The sequence below is a fragment of the Microtus pennsylvanicus genome, chromosome 3, assembly GCF_037038515.1.
Source record: "Microtus pennsylvanicus isolate mMicPen1 chromosome 3, mMicPen1.hap1, whole genome shotgun sequence".
In the NCBI taxonomy this organism is placed as follows: domain Eukaryota; kingdom Metazoa; phylum Chordata; class Mammalia; order Rodentia; family Cricetidae; genus Microtus; species Microtus pennsylvanicus.
Genome location: NC_134581.1, coordinates 103733829 through 103759978, shown reverse-complemented (window position 1 = coordinate 103759978; position 26150 = coordinate 103733829). Strand labels below are relative to the sequence as shown.

At 48.2% G+C, this 26150-nt stretch overlaps 1 long non-coding RNA gene across 1 annotated transcript in view; it reads left to right on the top strand.

The window, feature by feature from the left end:
* The first annotated feature begins 2181 nt into the window (after window positions 1–2181).
* The window catches only part of LOC142846359 (uncharacterized), a 38511-nt gene continuing 14542 nt past the window's right edge, over window positions 2182–26150 (top strand). The window contains exons 1-3 of the long non-coding RNA XR_012910063.1: window positions 2182–2337; window positions 11721–11753; window positions 15842–15918. This is a non-coding gene — a long non-coding RNA (uncharacterized LOC142846359). The remainder of the gene's footprint in view (window positions 2338–11720; window positions 11754–15841; window positions 15919–26150) is intronic.

Genomic DNA, 26150 nt, shown 5'->3' with positions numbered 1-26150 from the left:
GGAATACCTGTTCTTTCTGGTCATGGTGTTTGTCACCACGATAGAGTCAGACTGGAATACCTGTTCTTTCTGGTCATGGTGTTTGTCACCACGATAGAGTCAGACTGGAATACCTGTTCTTTCTGGTCATGGTGTTTATCACCACGATAGAGTGCAGACTGGAATACTTGTTCTTTCTGGTCATGGTGTTTATCACCATGATAGAGTAAGACTGGAATACCTGTTCTTTCTGGTTTGGGGTCTTGGTTTCAGCTGCCAAAAACCTAAGGAAACCATGGTAACCACACGGCTTTAGAAATGCCCAGACCAGGACTTGAAGGGTGAAGTGACAAGGGAGAACTGACTAATTCATTTTTATTTTATCTTAAAGTGCTTTTTATTTTATTTTATTTTATGAGTATGACTGTTTTGCCCGCCATTGTGTCTGTGTGTCACACGTGTGCAGTGTGTGCAGAGGCCAGGAGAGGGCATCCCTGGAACTGGAGTAGCAGACAGTTGTAAGCTGTCATGTGGGTGCTGGGACTCAAACCCTGGTCCTTGGGAAGAGCATCCAGTGCTCTTGACTGCTTGTTCATCCTGCCAGCCTCAGTTTATTTATTCTTCGACACAGGTTCTTACTCTGTAGCCCAGGCTGGCCCTGAACTCATGGTGATCCTTCTGCCTCAGTCTCCTGAGTGCTAGAATTACAGATATGAGCTAACATGCCAGGCAAAACTGCTTAGAAACAGTCTTTAGAACATGAGTGTTGGTTACCTGCCCTTTGAACACGGTCGCTTACTAAGTAATCATCATGAGCTCACTCTGAAAGCCCCTCAGCCACCTCTCAGAACACTTTGTGTGCAGCTCTTGCTGTCTAGTGAGAACTCTCCCCCCAACCCACCCTCCCTCCTTTAGTGTTCATAAACTCGAGTGTAGACAAGTACAGGGAGCCAGGAAACCACCTCGGTGTTTAGTCTTCAGGATTCCAGTGCTGTATGTATTTGCCATGTGTTCTTGAGTTATTCTCATTATTTCAAGGAACTCATAACCCTGTAGGGCAGAGAGGCCTCAAATTCTGGTCGTGTTCATGAACAGAAAGTCACACGAGGGTTCTTTCCTTTAGTATTGGTCTTGGTGAGATGGGGTGGAGGTGCTGACTGTCGAGTCTGAATTCATCAGACATGAGACTGCTTGCAAGCTTGGTCTTCTACTGATAGCTCTGCAGTGGGACAAAGGGCTGGGAGTCTCAGGGTCAGAAGTCCTTCCTTGGACTCCCTAGACCCTGTCCTGTGTCCATCAGCTACCACTTACCTGTGTGCCTGTCAGGGAGCATGCCCGTGGCTTCCACTACAGCTGGAAGAACAGCTGGAGAAATGTGCAGGTCAGTGTGCCAAACGGTGTTCCCACAAGGGATCATAAAGGGGGTCTTGCCTTAGCTTTATGAATAAAGAAAACAGGAAGATGGCGGGGATCAGGAAAATACCACCTCAAATATGTGAATTTGGACTTCAGATGGGTCAGTGCGTACAGGAAGGGGTGTGATCTGAGCTCCCTTTGTCTGTCTGAAGATGCATCCTGAAGCCAGGGATGATTGTATGGATGCCACTGGAAAGGGGGAGCCACATCACACTCACTTTGCCACAGGATGCTTCTGTTTTCTTCTTTCCCAAAAATCAGTTCTTCCCTAGATTGCCTGCATTTCCCTCTTTCCCTGGGGCATTTTGCTTCCTGGTCCCCCTGCACTCTGGTCCTTCAACATGATGTCCCATGTAGACGGATCTATCTACTGTCAGCTTTCCTTATGGACTCATTGGTCGATGCCTCCAGGGCAAAGGGTGGTGTCTTCATTCTGCTGCAGAGATGAATGTGTGACAGAAGCTTGGACTGTGCAGCTTGAGAAACACGGGAATGAATTCTTATGTGACTTTGGATGCCCCCTCCATCCTGAAGCTGGGTATGAAAACATGCCTACCTCAGAGATACTGGAGCTGACATGAGCTGGCCCAGAGCCTAGCATCTGCAAGCACTACCTGCTGCTCTTGGTTTTGTGTTTAGGATTGAGAAAGACGATGTGACTCACTTTGGGGTCAAGGTGCAGCTGGAGCCGTGCTCCCCATAAGAGGCCCCTTCTTGAACTTTGAACTGAACTGGGAACTTCACCTGTGGCTTGATTGTGGCTGTTGCAGTAGAACAGGTGTGTAGTTAAGAAATTTCCTGGTTTTATACTTCCCTAGATGGGGAAGTGGGACTTCGCTGGAGTTGGAGGAGCTGATGAAGCAGCTTGGGACAGCAGGCACTTTTTATTTTCTGAAACAGTGTAGCAGTTTAAGGGAACCTGGTGGCTTTGTATCCAGGTCAGTGACGGTTTTAGTGGACTCTCTGGTCCGGCAAACACAGGGTTCTGAGGTTCTTCTCTGGCCTTAGCAGCCCTGCAGCGAAGCAAGGCCATGACTGGCCACCCACACATCCTCCCACACAGTTTGTGGAGGGTGTCTGTGCTGAGTTTTAACATCAGCTCTTGTTTTTGAGTCTGAATCTGTTCGATTCTGTCCCTTAGGCCGGAGTGTCATGAACTCTTCCTCCCTTTATCTCTACAAGTGGGCTTTTCTTTTCTTTTTTCCCCCTTTCCTTCTTTTGGTGCTGGAAGAGGCAACAGTGGTTCATGTTGAGAATTAGCCAATGACAGACAGTTTCTACCTCCTAGTTTATTTGAAATAGAATCTGTTCCTCGCCGCTGGCTAGCAACATAGTGTCTTTAGAGTCAAGCCTAATGGTTAAGCCTGCAGACTTTCAGCCAGGCTGACTCTGGCTCCCGTTCTGTGATTTGGGTGAGTACCTCAGTGCTTTTCCTTTTTCCACTTGCATGTGTGAGTGTGTGTGTGTGTGTGTGTGTGTGTGTGTGTGTGTGTGTGTGTGTGAGAGAGAGAGAGAGAGAGAGAGAGAGAGAGAGAGAGAGAGAGAGAGAGTATACATATGGGGTTCATGACTGTGGAAGCCCAGGATTGATGCTGGAAGTCATCCCTGATCAGTCTTCAACCTTACTGAGGCAGGGCAGGGCTCTGATACGGCTGGTCTTGCTGGCCAGCTTGTGGGCCACCACACCCCGCTGGCATTTCCATGGGTGCTGGAGATCTGAACTCTGGCCACACTTGGTGGCAAGTGTTTGAACCTTTGAGTGATCTCCCCAGCTCCCTGTCAGGTCCAAAGGAGACTCTATTTCCTCAGATTGTGGCAGTCAGACAAAAGTTAGCATTCCTCAGGAACTTGTGAAAATGGTTCCCCTCTACCAGAGGCTTCTTTTCCCTTATCACTGGCAGGAGGGACAAATGGCTTTAGTGGTGACTGTTAGCATGCCAAGTGTGTGCTGGTCTCCAGGCTCCCACAGCATCACATCTTTTAGAGCTCACGCTGGCTTCCTGGCTCTTTTCACCCTGTACCCCTAAACTGTTCCAGCTCACGGGCTTCCCTTCACCAACCTCTCCTTCTCCTTCTAACCCTGCTGTTTTGGCTGTACGCTTTCTTGGTCTCTGTCTGTGTCTTTTACCTCCCCTCTCTGCTCCTGTTTCTCTCCTGGCCAGGCCCAGCCTGCTGCCTATGTCCAGTCTACTGCTTTCTCTCTGTGCTCTGGTAGATCTCCCTCATATCGACAATAACAATCTTCCCCTTGACCGTATCATGGAGTGGCCATGTTGTCAGTTTATCACCCTCGTGAGCTTCGTTGTTGTAAAACAAGGGTGTTGTCCACTTGCTGTGGGTCCTTGCTGACTCAGACATTCTGCTTTTCACTGCCTGTGTCTTGCTCGCTTTAGGTAGAGCGGTATGGTGTTGGCTGCAGCACTGGGGGTCCCCTTTCCAGTAAGGACTCGTAGCTGCTCTGTCATATGTTGGCCCTGATCATCCTTGCTTTTTGTTTTTTGTTTTTTCTTACCTCAATTTAATTTACGGTGTCTTTCCCTTTTCCTGGCTGTGGCAACACCTCCTGCACCTGCTTTTTGCTAGCATGTTCTGCCGCTTGGCTTGCCTGCTGTGTTTGTGTCAAGTCTCAGCTTGGCTGAGTCTCACACCTAGGGGAGGTTACAAATGAGGGTGATCCCATTGCCTTGCTGTTGGCTTTTACATCTTTCCTCTCTTTTTCCTTGTGCATTTGTATCCCCGTCCCCACCGCTTCCTGGGAAGAACCCCTGATTAGAAAGGAGTGGCGTTGTGATCCACAGCCCCTTGCTTTCTTTTTTTGTTTGCTCAGGGCTTCCAGTTGGGAAGAGGTTGCTGGAGTCAGTTTTGTATAATTTTATATACATGTGCTTCTTCGTCAACCCCAGCATTTGCAGAGTGAGTCTCTGGCCCTCCATTGATGTCTCAGGCTTATCTCCCGACTCTGCTGGACAAGAATGCACAGTGAATTAATTGAGTTGTTTTTGTCCCATTTCCTGCCTTACCGAACACCTGTGTGGTGAATGCTGCCAGCTCCCCTGCCTCTTACCTGATTGGCCAGCTGTCCCTGCCACATTAGTTGCTTGCTTCTATCAGAAATGTCAGTCTTCTCTTTTGAAGTCACTCAGCAGTGTTGTTCTAACTCAAAGGCGCACTGCATGCTCTTTTGGTACCGTCCCTGCGTTCCCACCTTGCTGTCGCCCTTATAATCACTGGTGACCACAAACCTCGCGAAAGCTGCTGAGAGACGAAGAACCCTCGAGGGTGTCAGTGTGCTCTGCACGGGTTCCCATGCTTGCTTGTCTTTTCCATGGCCTCATTTTGACCCAGTCTTTCATAAGGGCCCGACCTCTGAAGAGATGCAGCAGAGATAGGCTTTAAAGACTGCAGATGGGTCCTGGGTTCATACCATCCCAAAGGCAAATGTGGCTTTACCAAGAACAAGAATGTGGGCAGAGGATGAATACAACCCAACCCCAGATGCTGTCCCTGTCTGCAGCCTGTGCTTGTCCCTTGCTAGTTTCCTTTGGTTGAAATGTCCCAGAGCCAGCTTTGTGGCTCCTGGTGAAGTTATGGCTTAGGTGACATTTTGCTGCTTAAAATCCAGCTGAGCTCTTGGGGTCTATGCCCAGAGTGCTTTTGTTGGACCATGTAATAGCTCTATTTTTATTTTTTGAGAAACATCCTGTGGTGGTTTGAAAGAGAATTCCCCCATGGCCTCATTTGTTTGAATAGCTGGTCCCTTGTTAGAGGAACTCTCTGGGAAGGATTAGAAGGTGTGGCCTTGTTGGAGTGAGTACGGCCTTCTTGGAGGACCTATGTGAACTTTGAGGTTTCAGAAGCCCACGCCAGGCCCCGTCTCGTTCTCTCTCTGCCTGTGGATCAGATGTGAGCTCTCAGCTGCCATGCCTGTCTGCTGGCATCCTCCCCACCACGATGGTGATGGACTAAACCTCTGAAACTGTAAGCCTCCAATTAAATGCTTCTTTATGGTCATGGTGCCTCTTCACTGCAATAGAACAATAACTAAGACACCTTCATACTTATTCCCTTAATGGCTATACTGGGTTATATTCCCACTATCAGTGAACAGTGTCTTTGCCTTACCTCAGCTGAAAAAAATCAGATAGGCAGCTAGACCTGTCTCCGTGAAGGTGAGATTCTATAATGACCTCATACAGCTTGGGTGGGGCTCTTCAGTGAGGGGACAGAAGTAAGTGTGGAGTTGGTTGGCAAGGCTGGGATCCTGGTTTGTCGCTCTGTGCCATGGGCAGATTCATCAGGGAAGTGATCTTTGTCCTCTCAGCAAGTTTAAAGAAGGCCTCACATTGGTGTGTCCCATTAAGGTTGTCGGGAGAGGGAGGGATGGGAAGTGCCGGGCATGCTGCAGTGCTCAACAGACATCTGTCTGTATCCCCATGTGGAGATCAGGCTGTACCCTCCCTCCCTCCCTCCCTCCCTCCCTCCCTCCCTCCCTCCCTCCCTCCCTCTCTCCTTCTTCCCTCCCTCTCTCCTTCTTCCCTCCCTCCCTCCCTCTTCCCTTTCTCTCTCTTACACAAGATAGAAACTCACTCACCCACACACCCTTTCTTTCTCTCTTACACATACAGGACACGTTCAGCCATATTCATATCCCCACTCCTACCCCTGCCGTCCAGCCCTGGTGGACCCTGCAGCTTAGTAAGGCCTGGGGAAGGTCTTCTTGGTCCTTAGTGGAGTAAGGTGGGAGGGCGGAGGCTACTCTTATGGGTAAAGAAATAGCTTTGTTTCTTCATGTTCTGTCCACACTGGTGGAGTAGGCTTTCTAGTTTTGGGATATTGTTTGTCGGCACATGAGTCCCTTGAGCCTCTCCTTTCTTGTCCTGTTTTCTCCCAGTACCCCAGCTGCAGTTAGTGTCGTCTGCTGGGATGCTTGCTGCTTACCATCAGTGCTTGCCGGTCTAGTGTCTGCAGGTTAGATCTGATGTAGAGAAGAGTTCAATAGGGAGCAAGCTTTATCAGGGAGTGTACAGATTTCACTAGTTTATCCCCCTCAGCTACATCCTTTCCTTTGTCCCGGATGAACAGAACCTTTTTCTTTTGGGACTCACACACTTAAGAGTTGTGGACTCTGTGACCTTTGACGACTCCCTAGACTTGCCTTTTTCTTAGTGACTCTAACAGGAGATGATTATTTTATTAAGTGCCTGGCATTAATGAATCTACTATCCTGAATATTATTAATATTCTAAACAAAATGTGCGGTGAGCACAGTTAATCTTTCAAGTTGTAATCCCAGAATTGCTTGACCTGACCTATGTATCTACAGGAAACAAATGAATGGCTCTTGAAAAAGGATGGCCTCTTCTGTGCCCGAAGAAGGCCTTTTCTGAGTTAATTGTGTCCTGGGGAGCAGAGAGTGCCGTCTTCAAGTCAGACAGGGTGTCTTCTGTGTCTCTGCGACAAGGATAATGGTCCCGAGATTTCAGAATAATTGCGTGCGGATTTGGCCTTGGAGTTAAATAGCTTCAGTTTGGGTGCTGGCATGACTTTTCCTCAGCTGCATTGTTCTGGTGTCTGTGTGTCACCTGTGCCATGGGGATGACTGAGGATGGCAGTAGGAGGTGGCCTAAGTCCTTAGCTGTGCGGGAATGTGTGACAGACGCAATCGCTGCTGTAGAAATGGTGGCTTCAGGAACAACATAAGGCCATGAGTCTAGAAATTGTGAATCTGAATGTAATATTTAGGACCTAATCAATTAGTCATTGTTAAAATTGGCCTCTTGCTGCTGGGTGCCATTCTTTGCAGGGTGACAGTGGTGTGGGAGGAAGTATACAGTCTCCTGATCCCACAGGCTGAAACTGCTCCGTCTTCTGAAATCCCCAGCCTCATGTTACACCCCAGCTCCAGACACTTCAGAGGGTCTTTGCCCTTTCCTGTCCCTCACTAGTGACCCAATGCCCACCAAGTCCTGTGGGCTTTGCTGCCTTCACTCATCCCCTGACTTGAAGCCAACATCTCTTAAGATTAGGTCATTGTCCTTGTTACTAGATTCTGAAATCAGCTTTTCAAAGACACAGGAAGAAAAGGGCAGAATGGAAATGTTGGAGGTTCTGCATGTAGTCAGACAGACGTAGTTGGTGAGACTCGTGTGTGGCAGTGGTTTCATAACCGTGGCTTACACTGGCAAGGGCTTCGTATGCACTGATTTATCTGTCCCCAGCGACATTCTAGAGAGTGGTGCCAATGTTGTTCCTACTGCTTTCCATTTGATGAAAACAGTCCCAGGAGCTTGTGGAGCTGGCCTAGGGACCCAGGTAACGCTAGCATTCCAGGGAGGCCTTGTGTGTTTGTGAGCATGTGCGTGTTCCTGCGTGTAAAGTGTCCTACTTACATGTGGCCACTGAGTAAAAGCTGGAATGGTTCTGTGTGATAGAGCCCTGTACAGCCACACTTTCTTATACAGAAAGAGCAGTGCCTTCCTTCAGGGAAACCTCTCAGAGCTTGTTCACTTCAGAGTATGAAATCTGGGTGGTCACAAGGCCCCCTGTCTCTGGTCTCTGCTGCTTTCCCAGCTCCTCTCTGTTGACTATCAATCTTCTTACTCATTGGTCTCTCAGCACCTTGATAAACCTGGTCACCTCAGACTTAGGTCTCTTCATGACCTTTACTAGTTGGCTGTGCTTAGAACAGCCATAAAGAAAGTTTCCTGCTCACTTAAGACCTGTCCAAAGGCACTGAAGACAGCACCTGGCATGCCAAGGAGATACTGACTGTTCCATTATCTGGGGGAGGCAAAGAAAAGGGAAGAATCAAATTGATCATGTCTGTCAAAATGGTCTTTAGTCTTCTTTGTGCCTGACCTTTTTGGGATACATTTAATTGGCTATCTTTATTACATAGACTAGGTCAAAATCTTTTAGATTTTATCTGTTTATTTACTGAACTCCCAACATCTACTCCAAGTGAATGCTGATCTGCTGACCCACACCCAGTGGGTGAGCTTTCCATTCTGCTGGGGTCTAAAGTCCTAGACCTTAGATCAAGAGAGCAGTTCAGATCTGGGGGATGGCTCAGGTGGTGAAGCGCTTGCCTAGCAATCATGAAGGCTTGAATTTGAATTCTGGTACCAACATAAAAAAGGCAAATCTCTGTGGTAAAGTCTGGATGGAAAATAAGACATTATGCATGAAAAAACAAGGTGGAGACTAAAGAAGACACCTGAGGTTCACCACTGGCCTCTGCACACAGATGTACGCACACACATGTGCATACACACACACACACACACTCACACACACACACACACACACAAGAAAGTGAACAGGGAACATTCTTGTGCTCCATAAGCCAGGGCTGGCAATAGCTGGCAGCTGACCTCTAGGTGATCCTGACCCAGGGGAGGGAACAGGGTATGAACGGTCCATGGGATTAACCATCCTGTTGTCCAGGAAGCCAGCTGTTTCTTTAACCTTTCCTGCCTTGGGTTTCCTGCTGGGCAGAGTACCTCTGTGATGCAGGCTGCCTGGCACCAAAGAGGCTACGTAGACCCAGGCCTTGGTCAAGGACAGATCTCTTCAGCTAGACATGCGTGATCCTGGCCAAACCCATTCAAATTCCTTCTCCACATCTAATATGTGAGTGAATTTTCAGACTCTGACAGCTGGCCTCGGGAGCCCTCAGCAGGTATTGACTGGAAAACCCTAGATTCTGCTTTGGCTCTGAAGTAGAGCTGCTCTGATAATATCAGATAATCTCTGATAATCTTGCTTGTGGAGCGCCCGCTCTGTCCCAGACCCAGGCTCACAGTGCCACCCTTCTGTGGTGTCTCTGCCCACCATCCTGGAAAAGATGGTGGGCCCCTCATTGTGCAGAAGAGGAAACTGAGGACCCATGAGCTTGAACAATTTGCCATTGTTTTCCATCCAGAACTTTTGTGATTTAGCAGATCGCTGTGTAAGTTGAGTGAGTGAATTTGCAGCGCTCGGTCCAGGTTGGAGTAAGCAGATATTTTCCAGGGCATATGCTTGCTCAGGAGGTCAGCTGGACCTGACTCTCTCTGCTCTCCCTCCCTTCTCCAGCAGTGGGGTGCAGTGTATGGAGATTGGCTGCAGCCCACACTCAAGCTCTGCCAGCAGAGACCATTGTCCTCTCCTCACTGCCTTATCTTCCTGTCTGTCTGACTATGTACATACTGATATACCTCCTATCATCTGTCTGTAGCCCAGGCTAGCCTAGTTCTCAGCTGCCCCACTGCTCGGCCTCGAGAGTTGGGATTGCAGCTGGGTGCTTTCTTTTTCCTCTTTGCTCTTCAATTTGCTGTTCTTTGCTGGCCCCTGTAATTTTATTTTCCAGACTTGCCTGAAATGCATCTTGATTTTGGCATCTTCAGAGATTTAAAGCCCTGCATTTGTTGCCATGATTTCCTTCACTTTGCAGGATTTTATTTGTATACAAGTCTGCTTTATAAGCTCTGGCTTTTCTTCTTTCTTCTTCCACCATTAAATTTTACTATCTCCCCATTTCTGCTCTTTTGTAGAAATTTGTGTTTCATTTTTTAGGATGTAATAATGGGTCTTCGGGGCCCTGCATTGTGACTTCCCATCGTATTTGTCCTTAGATCATTTGTCTGTAGCGCGCAGAGTGCTTTTGTTTGCCTTGCTTAGAGACCAGTCTGCAGTGGCACTTGTGGTAGCACTCCCCCTTCTCTGGCCTCTTGGAAGATCAGTTCCGAGTGCCACCACAGTATTAACCTCCATTCCTCCATTCTCTGACCCCTGCGACACCAGACTAGTGCTTGGGTTTAGGACTCTTCTAAGTCCTAAAATTAGAGAGGTTTTCTTGAATAGGGTGTGTGTGTGTGTTTGTAACATGAGGGGCCTGCTCGTTGGGGTTTTTGTCCTGCCCAGTATCCCACAGCCAGCAAGCCCCAAAGAAAATCACACAGAGATCTCCATAAGTTATAAAACTGATTGGCCCATTAGCTCAGTCTTCTTATTAGCTCTTGTAGCTTATATTAACCCATTATTCTGATCTATGTTAGCCATGTGGCTCAGTACCTTTCACAGTGGGGCAGATCACATGTTGCTTCTTTGGAGTCTGGGCAGGAGTTCGGAGGGATCTTCCTGCTTCCCAGAATACTCCTGTTCTTCTTGCTCCACCTCTACTTCCTCTCTGGTTGACCCACCTATACTTCCTGCCTGGCCAATCAGTGTTTATTTAAAACATGATTGACAGAATACAGACAATTCTCCCACACCATGTGTTTATGTATGAGAGAACATGAGTGTGTGTGAGGGAGAATGTGTGAGAGAGAATCTGAGTGTTGTGTGAATGTGTGTGTGTGTGTGTGTGTGTGTGTGTGTGTGTGTATGTGATGGAGGAAGGTCATTGGTTAAAAAAATAAACTGTTTGGCTGGCCCTCATAGGTTAAAACATAGGTGGGAGGAGTAAACAGAACAGAATGCTGGGAGGAAGAGGAAGTGAGCTCAGACTGTCAGCTCTGCTCTCTGGAGCAGAGATGCCAGGCTCTTCTCTCCTGGGCACATGTGATGAAGCTCAGACCCAGGATGGACGTAGGCTAGAATCCTCCTGGTAAGCGCACCTAGCGGTGCTATGAAGATGATTAGAAATGGGCTAAGTTAATATGTGAGAATTAGCCTAGAAGAGGCTAGATAGAAATGGGCTAAGCAGTGTTTAAAAGAATACAGTTTCCGTGTAATTATTTCGGGTAAAGCTAGCCGTGCGGGCGGCCGGGTGCCGGAACGTAGCCCGCCGCTCCTATTTTAACATGAATGTATATGGCAGAGGGCTGTGCTTACAGCGCGAGTCTGAGGATGGCCTTGACTTTTGGTCTTCAGGTACCTTTTGCCTTCTGTCTGAGACATTTGTCATTGACTGGAACGTGGCTGCAGAGGTCAGGCTGGCCCACACGTTCCTTGGAATCTGTATATGTATGCTGCTCATATTGCCAGCGTACCCAGCCTTGTACTTGAGTTCTGGGGTCCAAGCTGTGTCCTTGTGTTTTCAAGGCCTTTCCCCAGCAAAGCCATCTGAATACCTTTCATGTAGACAGACCATGTCTAGAAACTTTTATATAGTAGAAATGACTTCAGAATATTAAGTTAGATAAAACAATAATAACCAGGCTTCATAGTATCTAGACATTCTTTGTATGTGTGGCGCTTGCATGTGTTTGCACACCTCTGTATACATGGTCATGTTTGTGTGTCCGTGTGTGCATGCGTGTGTGAATGTGCTAATGTGGAGGCTTGAAGTCGGTGCTGGGTATTTTCCTCAATGACTCTGTACTCTTTCTCCTTAGGTGAAGTCTCTTGCTGAGCCTGGAGCTCCCCAATTCCAGGTAATTTAGCTGACTAGTTTGTTCTGGAGCCTTTCCTTTTTAAGTACTGGGCTCACAGGTGGCCGAGTGGCTCCCAACCTTTATGTGGGCTTTGGATGGGAATTCCTATTCCTGCGCTTTTGAAAGTGTTGCTCCATCCCAGCTGCACATTCCTAATGAAAATAACAATTTCCAGAATTTCCAGGACATCAGTAAGAAGAGTGGCTGGAATTTTCTGTTGTCTCAAGGCTCTGCGTTTGTCCTGTTTCGGGGTCACCTGGTGGTCATTTGTTCTGTGAGGTTCATCTTGGTTGACAACTCTACACACCTGGAAAGGGAGAGCCTCAGTTGAGGAATTACCCCTACCTGTGTCTGATTGCCCTGTGGGCATTTCTGTGGAGGTGGGATGGGGGGGTCTCTATTGATGCGGGAAGAGCCAGCCTGCTATGAGCAGCACCATCCCCAGGCAAGTGGACCTGGGCTGTATGAGAAAGTACCATGTCTTCCTCCTAATAATCATGTACTCTGGCCTTTCCCTTTTTAAAAAGATTTATTTTATTTTTATTTATGTGTGTCTGAGCATGTGGGCCAGAAGAGGACATTGGATATCTCAGAGCTGGAGTCCAGGTGGTTGTGAACTCCAGTCCTGGAGAACAGTCACTCAGTCCCAGCCTTTCTGTTATAACAGATGGAAAATTGCCTGTGTTTGTTCTTGGGTGAGCCCGTAGGTGTAGACATCACTAGGTACTGGTGCCGTGGGAAGTGGAGGGCTGGGTAGGAGACACCAACGCGTGTTGGCTAGTCACTGACATTGCAGGTGGGGGCCGCTTCCTAAGAGGTATACCATACTAGATCACTTGTCCCCAGCTGCCCTGTAGCGCTCTCCCTTGCCCGTGGGTCCTTCTCTGGCTACTGCTACCAGTATCCTTGTGATCCAGATAACAATGCTGTCAGCCGTATGCCATCCTGAGTCAGCCTCCATGGCAGCGTGTTGAATTTGCCTTTTTGACATGTGGGACATTATAGGTGATGTACCCATGTATCCATTGACGAGCTAATCAAACAGTTCAGAAATGTACTTAGGGAAACCTGGACTGTAGGATGGACTCTTACAGGTACCCTCTGCTTTCCTCAGTGTTTCCCTCCCTGCTCTGCCCCCCAAGGTCTGAAATCAGATAACATATAAGGTGTGTTCTCTGAACCTGGTGTGGCCTCAGCTAGAGAGAACCAGCTACTCTCTGTTTTACCTTCCTGTGAGAAATGCAGATCAGAAAGACACATCCTGCTGTCTGTTTTGGTCCGGTACTGCCCACACATTGGGGGAAACGCTAATACGCCCTGCGAGTCTGTCTGATCAAAGCACAGGTGTAGGTACAGTGAGGCTGGCTTTGGCTGTTGGGACTGCACAGGAGCCTTGTGACAAGAGTCAGGACGGGGCGAGGAGACTAGGGTGCTGTTTCATGTCTCCTTCTGGAACGTTACCTGCAGAGAAATTAAACATTTACCTTCACTGGTACTCTCCGTTCATGGCACATGATCGCAGACTTTGGGCTGACCCGGCTGTCCCCAGCACCAGATGGAGGAAAACATGCCATTCTCTGCTCCCAACACAGTCTATGAGAAAGTGAGGGCTGGGGGAGTTCCCTAACAGTGTGGTAGGCCTCAGTTGGCGGTTTTCTTCAGGTGGTGGCTTGAGATTGAATTAAGATGATTATCAGGGAATTTTGGACCTCTTGATTTTTAGTCTTTGTGTTTGAATTAGATTTGAAGAAATACTATGAATTGTTAATTAAGAAACCTTTCTCTTTGTGAAAATAATTCACGTTAATTATAGAAACTGGAAAAACATAAAAAAGCATAATGCTGAACATGTTTCTATTCAGGGACAATCACTAAAAACATTTTGTTGTATTTGTGTGTATTTTATATGCATAATTAAGATCATTGTATATAAATTTTGATTTGCTTTTATTGCTTAAGGCATGAGTGTTCTCTCCTGTGTTGGCTGCAGCACAGTATAGGTGTTTGCGTGGGTTTCTTGTACCTGCTGCAATGGCTTCCTATGTATGGAGTGGCTGTAAACAGCGCCTGTTTCCTTGAGTTGCAAGAGACCAGAGTCCCAAATCAAGGTGCAGGCAGGACTGACCCCTCAGCTGGCTATAGGCGGCTTATTCTTGGCCCTCTGCTTCCGTCAGCTGTGGCAGTCAGGTCTTATTCAGATTATTGCTTTTGTTTTGTTTTGTTTTGCAGTACTAGGATGAGTCCACACCCAGGGCCTTAGGCCAGCACTCTGTTTTGGAGCTGTGTCCCAGATTGCTTTTTAAAGTGAACAAACAAACAAAAATTCCAGAAAAAAAGTTTCTCCAGTTTTGAGTAGGCTATCTATCACTAAGATTCTCAGCCTGGGTTACACTCGCTCTGCAGCCTCTGTTGGCCTCGAGTCCATCCTGGCTTGAACTCAAGGTTGTTGGTATCTGCTGAATTGTCCATGCAAGGTTACAGTCACAGCTTTCTGAACAGGGCTCTTGTCAGTCTGCAGTGCTTCAGAGGGGCTCTGAGGCTGTACTGTGTGGGTCCAGATCCCGCAGCCCCCTCCTACAGGCCAGATGACCGTGAGCCAGTATCGTGATTCTCAGCCACTCAGAAATGATTCTCAGCCACTCATTTTCTGATCATGAGGTTGAAATAAAATACCGCATTCCTGAGTTGGTAGAACCGTTGTTGTTGTTGTTGTTGTGTGTGTGTGTGTGAGAGAGAGAGAGAGAGAGAGAGAGAGAGAGAGAACATATACAATATATGCTTAGGGGAGTGCCTTGCTTACTTAAGAATTGCAGTTATTTTTGTTAAAAATTCTGCATAAAATGTTTTTTTATTTTAATAGCTTAATAAAATTTTATTTACGAACCCACCACACTTACTTATCCAATATTTTCCTTTTGTTGGCAAGAGCTCTTTTTGTTTTTTACCTCACACAAAAGTCTACCATGGATATTCTCGATGGTCTAGTTTTATTCTGTGTCAGACCCGTTCCCTGCCGTAGACTTTGGCAAATGGAATCTGTGGCTTCAGCTTCCCAGTTTCTCAGTCAGAGTACGGTGAGCAGCCTTCCAGAAGGCTCAGACCTGCCCCTGCTGTCATGGAGATACGAAAGTGTCTGCAGCTAAGGCTGGGTATGAGTTTGCAAAGGAACCAGTGGCCGTCGTTTTGAAATGATGTCCTGTTCTTCTGTGTCTCCAAGTCCTTTTTCCGTTCATTTCTAAGACCGAAAGCTTCCTGGGAGTTTCTGAGGTCAGCCAGGATGAGTGTTTGAGGAGGGGAGTGCATGTTAGCGGCAGGGTGATGTGTCTCCAGGTTTCTGTTCACATGTGGTGTGGACATTTAAAACCAATTGCTTTAGTTTTGCAGCTGAACCTGTGTGAGGCCCCGAGGGATGATGCTCCCAGCTCTGTGTCCAGGGAAACTCTTTGGTGGTTTACAGGTCTTGCCCTTTCCCCTGCAGTCTGGGCCTCCGTCCTAATGTCTTGTGACTCTGGATTTTAGGATTTATATTTTAGCTCTGCACTCTGGGTCCCTACATTTTCTTCCTTGAATACTTTTGGTCCAGTGGTGAGACCCATGCCATTACTCCTCTTTTCTTTTCCCCAAGTCTTTATTTTAGAAGCCACTATGGGGGAGGGCAGGAAGAGGGGTGAGGGGGGAGAATTGTGGTTGGAATGTGAAATGAAATTTAAAAAATAATAAAAAAAAACTATCAAGAGGCCACTGTTTCTTCACTGTCATTCTCTGGTCCCTTTCCTGGATCAGCCTGGGTCTTGTTTTACAATAGCGACTGCTGGCTACAGGAAATAGGGATGCTCTCACCAGTTTAAGTTGGCAGAAGATTGCGAGGACTCCCGGGAATGCTGGGAACAAACTCAGCAGTCTGCTGGGGGTGCTCGTAGGAGGCGCACCAGCTTGGGCTGTCTCTCGGGTACGGCGGTTGACTGTCCATCCTTCACCTGGCAGTTGGAGGAGTGAGCATGTGTCTGTCTTCTCAGCATGGGTGGGAGACAGGACAGATAGCCGATCTCAACACATCTCTTACTCCTTCGTGTCTGATTTCTCAACAGGAGTCACTCAGGTCACCCTGACTGGAAGTCGGCTGACTGGTGTCACTGAAACAACAGCTCCTGAGTTTGAAGAAAAGGTAAAAACTACTCATCCTTAGGAAGATGGCAGCTATGCCTCCTCTCCGCTTGGCTTGCTCTCTTCTTGCTCGTCAGAGGCCTTCCTCCGGTGTCTGCACAGGGTTGGTGTTGAACTGTGGTTGTGCCTGGCAGACCTCTCATGTGAGCCTCTGGTCTGCTTGGTGAACAGTTTCATGGAGCTGTCTTCTTACCTCAACATTTCACTGTAGAGTAGCCGGTTCCTTTTCTCAAACCGTTCTGTACCTGCAGTTATTCCAAAGAAGCTGCTGGCTGTCCCATCACTTTCTTGGTTGCTGTCCTTGGGTGACAAGTCCCAGACGCTCCTTGGTGAGCATAGCCACACAGTCTCTTGGGTCTAAAGTGCCTTCCCACTTGCTGGTAATTTTACACCCAGCATCCAGCTCCCTTCTCTCAGCAGTCTTGGGAGACAGGCAGGCATATGGTAGCCTTTCATTCCAAGTCAGCAAACCAGCTCACAAGTTCAGAGCTTGTTCCAAGGGCACGAGCCATCGTGGTCTTCTCTTTGGAAACCATGGCAGTCTGCTTGTGTAAAGAAACCTGGAGCCCCACCCTTCCCAGCCTCAAGTGGCTTTCAGGGGATTTTGCTGTCCGGTTGACCCTGCTGTTTCTCTATCGCCAGCTTTCTTCTACAGCCAGGAGACTCCTCCGGGTACCTTCCAGGCAGCCTTGAAAGTGCCCTCTCTGCACTTAGGGTTCATTTACATGCTGTTAGTATAGTTGTTTCATATGAACGCTGCATGGTCATACTTCATAAATCAGCTGAAGTCAGTGTCCTATCAACGATTCTGCTGCATCTGATGATGTTTTCTTTTTCATTTTTAAAATAATTGCAAATGCTCCTGTCAATCAAGGTGGCACTGCACACTGAATTGCCTTGTGGAGTTGTTTAGTTAAATGCAATTTCTAAAAAAAGAAAAGAATCAACTTTTAATTAGAAGGCAGATTGTCAACTGACATTTGATGTGTCCTTTGATGAGGAAGTTTGAAAACAGATGCCACAGTGCTAGGCCAGGTTGTAGTCCAGAAGGAGGCAAATTCGCTTGAGAGCAGGATGCAATTTCAATGAACCATTGTTTCCTGAAATAGGCTGACCTTTCCGGTCTCTTCTGTTGGAAGGCTTTCCTCTGTGTTTGATACCAGTTGCCCTGGTACTGAACGGAGCCCTCTAAACAGGCCCATATTCTCCAGGTATGAGTTGCAGGGCCCGTGACTAATACCACCGCTCTGTTCCTAGGAATACCTGAGGGGAGAGATCAGCAGAGCTCCATGATGCTGTAACTGAAGAATTTATTGTTGGGCTGTGCACTTATAGTCGTAACATAAAGCAAATTAAAAAAAGATTTCACTGTGTATTTCCACTATATATTATCCTGTCACATGGAGGAATTTTCATACAAGTATTATACTTAGAATATTAACCTCCCCCCATGTCTCTACCTTCCCCTTTCACCTGTTAGTCCCTTTCTCTCCCTGGACAGTTTTACTTCATGTCATGTATACATATATACATCATTTTAATATCTCCATGAAATCTAGGAAGCACAAAAAAGAGAAAACTGAAATTTGTCTTTCTGAGACTGACTTAATTTGCTTAATATGACTATTTCTGGCGGCATCCATTTTCTTGCAAATGACATAATTTTGCCTTTATGGCTGCAAAAAAATTCCATATAAACCAAATTCTTTCTCTCCATTCCTCTTGTCGTTAGATACCTAAGGGTTTTTGTTTCCTTTGGGTGCCTGTGATGCTGGGGCTGTGACAGAGGCTGCTGTGCACCTCCTAGTTGAGCTTGGTCTCGCTGGTTGCATTGCATCCTGGGCTGGCACAGTGGCAGGGACACTCAGTGAGAGAAGATGACAGAAGAGGTCAGCACAGAGACCCCCTCAGGTGCTCGTTATTCCCCATGATTTTTTTGTGCTGTCTTGTCCTTTCTGTTTCTTGTTCAACAGATGGCAAATGTGGGTATGGCAGGGGCGCCTCGAGCTCCATGTGGCCATGGTTTAGCTCTTCCCAGATCTGTGCTCTCCCTCCTCACAGATCTCTGCTCTCCCTCCCTCCTCACAGATCTCTGCTCTCCCTCCCTCCTCACAGATCTCTGCTCTCCCTCCCTCCTCACAGATTTCTGCTCTCCCTCCTCACAGATCTCTGCTCTCCCTCCTCACAGATCTCTCCCTCCCTCCTCACAGATCTCTGCTCTCCCTCCCTCCTCACAGATCTCTGCTCTCCCTCCCTCCTCACGGATCTCTGCTCTCCCTCCCTCCTCACAGATCTCTGCTCTCCCTCCCTCCTCACAGATCTCTCCCTCCTCACAGATCTCTGCTCTCTCTCCCTCCTCACAGATCTCTGCTCTCCCTCCCTCCTCACAGATCTCTGCTCTCCCTCCTCACAGATCTCTGCTCTCCCTCCTCACAGATCTCTGCTCTCCCTCCTCACAGATCTCTGCTCTCCCTCCTCACAGATCTCTGCTCTCCCTCCCTCCTCACAGATCTCTCCCTCCCACCTCACAGATCTCTCCCTCCTCACAGATCTCTGCTCTCCCTCCCTCCTCACAGATCTCTCCCTCCCTCCTCACAGATCTCTGCTCTCCCTCCCTCCTCACAGATCTCTGCTCTCCCTCCTCACAGATCTCTGCTCTCCCTCCTCACAGATCTCTCCCTCCCTCCTCACAGATCTCTGCTCTCCCTCCCTCCTCACAGATCTCTGCTCTCCTTCCTCACAGATGGTGGAGAGTGGTTCCCTTGCTTTTCCTTTTAAGCCAAGACCTGGAGAGTCATCTGGGCATAGTCACCTTTTCTCCTTCATATCTTGAAGGCCTCAGTACTTTTCTCAAAGTTAATCTCATCTTCATGTACTCCTTCCCATGTCCAGTCCAGCTTCCTGTTGTCAGCTAGCTGCCTGGCACCTCTCTGTCTCTGTCCTGACCCTCCCTCTGGGCTGAGAGTTATCTTGACAGTACAACCATTGTTCTTCTTCCTGCCCTTGGATGGAGCCTGTAGGCTTGAGGGGACTGTGCACTGAAGATTGCCATGACGCTGATCTTCCGAGTGCAGGAAGATACCTGTCAGGCTTTCAAAGGCCTAAGTGGGATGGCTGTGGTGTTATAGGACATGGAACGGGGTGGGGGTGATTTGTTCCCAAGAATTCCGGAGCTTCAATTCTTAGACCTCAGAGGTGAATCATCGTTTCATTTGGGATCTTGATAAGCTCACAGCCGCTACATACTGAAAAAACATTTTAACACCTCCTTCCTTCCCAAGTGACCCTCTCCCTCTAATATTCTTGGCGTAAGAATGTTTAGTAGCAACGTCACTCAGGGACTCATGACTACATCTAGTGGTAGAAAAGAGCAAGACCAACGTCCTGCAGAGGAGGAAGAAGGCTCAAGCTGGCAGATTGGCCCTCCTGTTAAACACATTCTTTTCCGCAGCATCTGCTGTTCTTATCTGACCTTGAATTTTCTCTGGTGTGTAGTTGCACAGGCCAGCACTGCTCTTTACCTAACACCCTATCCTCACCGGCTTCCTGGTCAAGATAATGAACAGGGGATAGTGATTTGGTGCAGTGTGCTCTCTAAGGAACTCAGCTGTCCTGTGATCTTAAATTTGAAATAATATGACTGATGAATCATGACAAAAATGACCACGATTTATCTCACAAGGAGAGTTCTACTGGTGTTGCAAGCACTGTGGTTGAGTTTATGCCCAGTGACCCTAGGTGCTCAGGTGACTCCTTCCTCACCTTCGGAGTAGAAAGTAATGTTGAACTTTACAGTATGTCTTAAGGGGAACTGCCAACCGCTTCAGACAGTAGGAGGTCCCCAGGACTGTTGGGGACACATGGTGAGGCATGAGCTCTGGCAGGTGGGTAGGCGCTAGATCGTGGAGGACCTTACTTGGGGACAGGGTTAAACAAGGAGTTTGGCTTCTTTAGCTAGATAGAGGAACATTGTTGAGAAATTTATGTTAGGGAGTTCTGGGTCAGATTCCTCTTTGGAATATGGCTGCCTTCTTCCTCACGTTCTCCCCAGCCAAAAGGCAGTGGTCTGATTCCCATGTTGTGTCTTTTAATTTATTCTTTTTTTTTAAAGTACGTTTTATTGTGTGTTTGTGTTTGGGATGGAGATGTGCTACGGCATGTGTGTGCATCAGATGACATATGTGTTTGTGTTTGGGGTGGAGATGCGCTATGGCATGTGTGTGCATCAGAGAACATGTGTGTTTGTATTCGGGGTGGAGATGCGCTATGGCATGTGTGTGCATCAGAGAACATGTGTGTTTGTATTTGGGATGGAGACGCGCTATGGCATGTGTGTGCATCAGAGAACATACGTGTTTGTGTTTGGGGTGGAGATGCGCTATGGCATGTGTGTGCATCAGAGAACAGCTTGAGGGGTCAGTTCTTTTCACCGTGTGGTTCTCGGGGATCAAAGGCAGGCTGCAAGGCTTGGTGGGAAGCACCTTTACCTGTTGAGCCATCTCTCCAGCTCCTTTGATCTGTCCTTTGAGGTCTGACTCCAGTTTACTGATTAACCACGAAGGTGACATGCCGCTGGATGCACTGGTCAGCGAGTGCCTTGCAGGAGTCTGGGGGCGGGGGCTTCTGCAATCTCAACGTTACTAGCCAGGGCTCTGCTGTGTGTGGACATTCTGGCTTCAGGCTCCCTTGGATCTTGGAAACAGCACTCTCATGGTGCTGTGTCAGCAAAATCCTAAATTCATAACAGTTTCTAGCTGCTGGGAATCTATATGTTTAATGGTCAGTTACTGCTCGCTTGACTTTCTTGTTATTAGTCTGACAGGTTGGCTTTTAACCCTGCATATCGAGTAATGCTTTTTTATGACAGTGATATTTCCATGCTGAAAAAGTTTCCAGTGACTATACTTTCAGACAGACATGAGGTTTAGGTGAGTCATCTGTACCCCTCTGCTGAGGACGTTCACATCTCCCGTATCTGCTGCCACAGTGATTTTGAAGTTTGCTTTTGTTGGTAAGGGGAAGTGAGGGGGATGGGCGGGTATAGCACGCTTTACCCTGCCTGTGTGGGCAGCAGTTTTAGATGGGGCTAAGCTTATTTTCATACCTAGGGCTTGAGAGAGTACTGAGTTTAGGAGAAAACACGGGTTACTCAACTGTTTTGGCAACCTTCAGAAAGAAAGATCAGGCCTGAATTCAAGGCTATGGGGACAGAGAAGAGAAGGGGACATAGGAGCAGAATCGGGAGTGAGAAGGGCAGGGATAGAGCGTCTATGCCAGGAGTGATGCTGGGGGAGGAGAAGTTGGGGAGTCCATGCTTTGGCTCCAGCAGTGTTAACAAGAGGAGTAGGCTGGCACCAGTCAGACGGGAAAGCTTGAAGTAGCAGTGTTTTCCCACTCTGTACAGACAGATATGCGACTGTGGATGGGCCATGGTCCAGGGCCAGGTCCACACTCCACACGTGAAGGACCTTGAAGGCCCAGCCACATCAGCACCATGTAGCATTGGCAGTTGGAGTCAATAGGCCTCTTGGTTGAGTAGCCCTTGGCTCTGTTGATATCCTGACATTTGGGGGTTGAGGGACTGGGGGCAGGTCAGATGGGCACTGAATGTCAGTGGGGACTGCAGCTCTGCCTTCCCTGGGCTGTAGAGAGTTCGGATTCTAGGTTTAGTACTGTAGGAGGCTGGTGAGCCCCGTCAAGAGCACGTCAGCAGCGGGGAGTGTGGTGGCAGTGGGCACTGACTGACTGAGGCCCTTGGAATGGACTTATTGACAGTGACTTCGCAGAGGTCTCCGTGGGCAGAGGCCATGCTAACCTGGAATACTGGGAAGTGTAAGATGAGCACCTTCTGTGCTCGAAAGCCTTTTAGTTCTGTGCAGTTTACCCAGGCCGCCCACCTCGATACCTACTTTAGAAAGTCAGCTTAAAGTCCAACCAAAAGATGGCATCTCAATTTAAGGCTAAATTGTTATCAACTTGTTATTGACAAATGAACCTTAGTATCTCAAGGTCCTTGTCTGATGGGGCCATTTTCTGTCTCCCATCCCAAGACCCATTCTTAGGAAACTCCAGTGAACACACACTGCTATCCCAGGGAACAACACTATTTGGTAAACATTTAGAGCACTCAGTTCACTGCCTGCCTTTTGCAAAATAGTTTAACTTTTTCAGGAGTCTGGGGCTACTGTGAACCCAGATTATAAGCCTCGAGACGTTGCCAATCACCCTTCAGTCTCTTGAACCCATCTATCCAGTCCTGCAGCTTTCCGGGCCACTGAGTGCTTCAGCCTCTCCCTGTGCTCCCGGCTTGTCCCTCTCACACAGCACACAGTTGTCTATGATCGTCTTCCTCAGTCAGAACTGGAGTCCGAGACCAGGTCCACCACCAGCATCAGACGCGCGTGCAGAGTTGCTTTGTATCTGGTGAGTCGTAGCTGCTTCCGAGCCTGGCAGGCAGTCATCACAGTCACCAGCTAATCAACACCAGGAAGACAGTGGATGGAGTTTGCCAGTGAATCTGCGCATGTGGGTCCCGGCACAATGGTGCACGCCGAATGTCTGTGGAGTAAATGAAGTGTGGTGTGAGTTCTTCTCTGTCTTCATCTCCTGGTCCGGCCCCGCAGGTCATTGAGCCCCAGTTTCTTTAGAGAGGAAGGCCCACATGCAGAGTTTTGGGAATAGAAAGTTCCATTCTTTTTTGAAAAATGCAGGCAGCCCTTCACTTTTTGATGTATCTGCCATCAGCTGGGATCTATGATTTACTTACTATACTTTAGTTTAGAGATAGATTTTTTCATTTTAAAGGTTCACTACACACTGATGCTTGTGGTATTTTGGTTGTTGATGAAGTCTGTGCCTGTAAGAACCGAGGGCTGTGTTCATATCTAGAAAGGAGAGGGGAGCATGTCTATAAGAACTGAGGGGTGTGCTCATGTCTAGAAAGGAGAGGGGAGTGTGCCCAGATCTGGCCTTAGAAACACAGGGATGGGCTGACAGGTTCTAGTCAAATTATAGTGTTCTTATTTGGGGTACCCCATAGTGCATCTGCTGTGGGTGAGATAGTGCCACAGCATGATGTGCATGTCCTCTTGAGGAGCATTTTTGATCTGGGAGAAATGACATATAAAGAATATTACCCATGGATAGTGTTGGATAAGAAATTAACAAGCTTATTAGTGAAGCAAAGGCCATGGAGCCAGTCTGCTCAGGTTTGACACCGATCCACTACCTGTTTGTGCTCTGATGTCTGGGCCAATTCTTGAACCTTTAAACTGGCTTTTTGTCTCTGGGATGAGGGCCTGGTGCCCAGGGAGAGCTGGGGGCCCGAGGATGTTGTCAGGGGTCAGTGGGAGCCACGGATGGCTTCATCGTGATGTCTGACACTGTACAAACAAGGCTAATGTTACAGATGATGCCTTGACATTTGAAGACAATAGAGCAGACAAAATGGAGTTTTATTCTTTGGCTGCCTGTGCTCCAAACCTGGCCTTTAAAGAAGGATGACCGCTCTGTTCTGTCTATTTCAGATGGAGAAATTAGAGAAATGTTGTCTTAAACTAAATACATGCGGTTGTCTAGTCTGCACCTCTTCATGAAGTCTCCCTGGAACCTGGCTTTAGTCCTAAGCTGTTGTAGAGTTGAGCTGTCATTGGCCAGGGATGAGTTGGTCTAGCATGGCGTGCCTGCTGTCTTAAAGTGTCTAACTGAATATCGGGTGAAGCTGAGGTGCTGTGGGTTTGCATAAGGATTTGTCACTGAGGAATGGCAGCGTGGAAGAGCTGGTCACACTCCTGGGTACCTTCACACATGTGATGTCCTTTCTGTCTCAGGGAAACCTGTTTATCAGGTAGAGAATGCTCCAGAATAGAGAGAACAGCAGCTATCGTGGGCCTGTGACCCAACTGTAGAATTTCTTCTGCAGCCTGCAGTTCCTCTTCTGCCTCTTTTGACCTCTTCTAGAGATGGAGAGCTCCCTGCCTCAAAAGTAGTCCAGGCTAGCCCCCTGTAACTTGTGTCCACTGGTTCAGGGTTCCTCTGGGGCCCCAGCTTTGACCTCAGCTCACTCACTCGATCATGGGAGGTGTCTGTGAGACCAGCCTGTGCTCGTGAGGTCTCCCCTTCAATACTCGGACACCTCTGGGCCAAGATTATTTTTTCATAAGCAGACGAGTTATGCAATTGTAAGCTAGTCTGGGAAATGTGGCGATAGCTCAGACTGGAAAGGGAGGGCTGTGGCTTAGTGGGCATGGCAGAGCTGAGAATATGGTAGTGTTGTTTTAGGATGCTGTGCCTCAGCCACCACAGCTCTCCAGCAGTTCCGTGCCCTTCCTGAACAGGTGCTCTGTGACTTCCCTACTCCCTCTCCTTGCCTGCTGGGTTGGTTGTTGTCTTCCCATATTGTTTTTCATGCACAGTTAGTTGTCTTGTCACTATTTCTGTCCTGACGAGAGCTGATGGGTAGATGCTTGCATTGCGCTCAGTATGCAGCGGGTCTTCGCACACTTAGCTTCCCAGGTTTAACTGCTCACTGGAGCATAGAGAGGCCGAGTGGCCCACTTGTAGCTATAGACCAACAAATGGAAAAACCAGGGCTCTGCCAGTCCTCACTGAGTAATTGTCTGCTGAGAGCTTTATGGGGGGCTGCATGTTCCCTCCTCCTTCCTGCTTGCCCTGCCCCCACCACAGCTGCTCAGAGGCTCTGATGACCCACCTGTGGTCACATCAAGTGGGCACTCTTTCTTCCCCAAACCCCTTCTTCAGTTGGCTTCCAGGGCACCCTGCTCTTACCCATTTTTTCCTGATTCTCTTTTATCTCTTACCAGTTCCTTTTAACTCCCCAAGCTCCAAGCATTGGTTGGTAGCAGGGCTTGGTTCTCAGACTCTGTTTTGGCCTGCGGCTACTCATGAACTTTCTGTAACCACATTTCATCTCCCATTATCTCCTGAATCCAGACTAGCTCCTTGAACCGAAGGTTGGGTCCTGTCCAGCTGCCTACTCAGGGTCTTGATGTGGTCTGTCAGGATCTTAGAGTTGACTCACACGTCCAGGTTCCTATTTCTCTGTATCCCCCACACCTCCAGTGTCTTCCCTACCGAGCTCTGTTGCTCAGACCAGACTTTGGTCTGTTTCTTTCTCATGCCGCTCTCCCAATCTGTTGGCCTCTCTAAGTGCACCCAGCATGTGACCGCATCTGCCCTGGCTCTGGACCAAGTCCCCATCCCATGCGTGAAGGGTTTGTTAGTTTCACCTGAGTCCCTTATTTCAGTCTTTGTCTCTAGTGAGTTTTTCTATAGAGTCCTTATTATAAAATGTTAGCAGATGGCTCCTGGGGCCTCACGTGCCCTTGGCCTGCTCCCACTTTCTGATCGTTCCCCATGATACTCTCCTGCCCTCTGCAGCCTCACTGGCTGCTCTGTCATGCTACGGTGTGCCCGACATGCCCACCAGAGGGACTGACTTTGCTCTGCTGCCCACCTGGAAGGTCGTCCCAGAGATCTTGACGGGCTGTTCCTCACCTTCTTCTAGGCTCTGGTCCAGGCTCACTTTCTTCTGAATCCCTCTGCCACCATTGGCAGAAAGTTAGCAGCTTCCTGGAGGCTGGGTGTCTGTCTTCTCACATCCCCTGTGAAGGAAGAGCATTTGCTACTAGGGCAACATTTCTGCCCGCGTGGTTCATAGCTGGCTCCTTGCCATTGTCCGAGTCAAGAAATATTTGAATGAGAGGTATTTTTATCTCTGATTTGCAATAAAATAATTGAAGGTCTAAGAGGCTAAGTGTTTGGCCAGAGTTGCCATCCCTAGAATTACTGGGCTAGGGCTGAGACCCTGCCGTGTCCCCGATTGCTGTGTGTGTGTGTTGTCTTTTCTTATTGCAAATGCCACACAGAGTGGCTGTGAGGATAAGAGGGATAGTGCACAGGAAAGCACTTTGCAAACCCCAGTTTCTAAGACATGTAACCTGCCCAAGGCGCTGAGAACCCTGGATGCCCACGCTGCTTCTGTTCAGCAGCCCCCAGATTCTCCTGTGTCCTGGGACTTCTCTTTAGGCATGACTGTTTCTGGTGTTGTCAAATTTTATGTTTTCTTGGTCCTTCTGCCCTCACTGTGAGGTGTGCTTCTGTGTGTAGTCCTAATCTCCTACACCACACACACACACACACACACACACACACACACACACACACACACACACACCTCAGGCCTGTTAGCCAGAGGGGATGGAGGAACAGGCT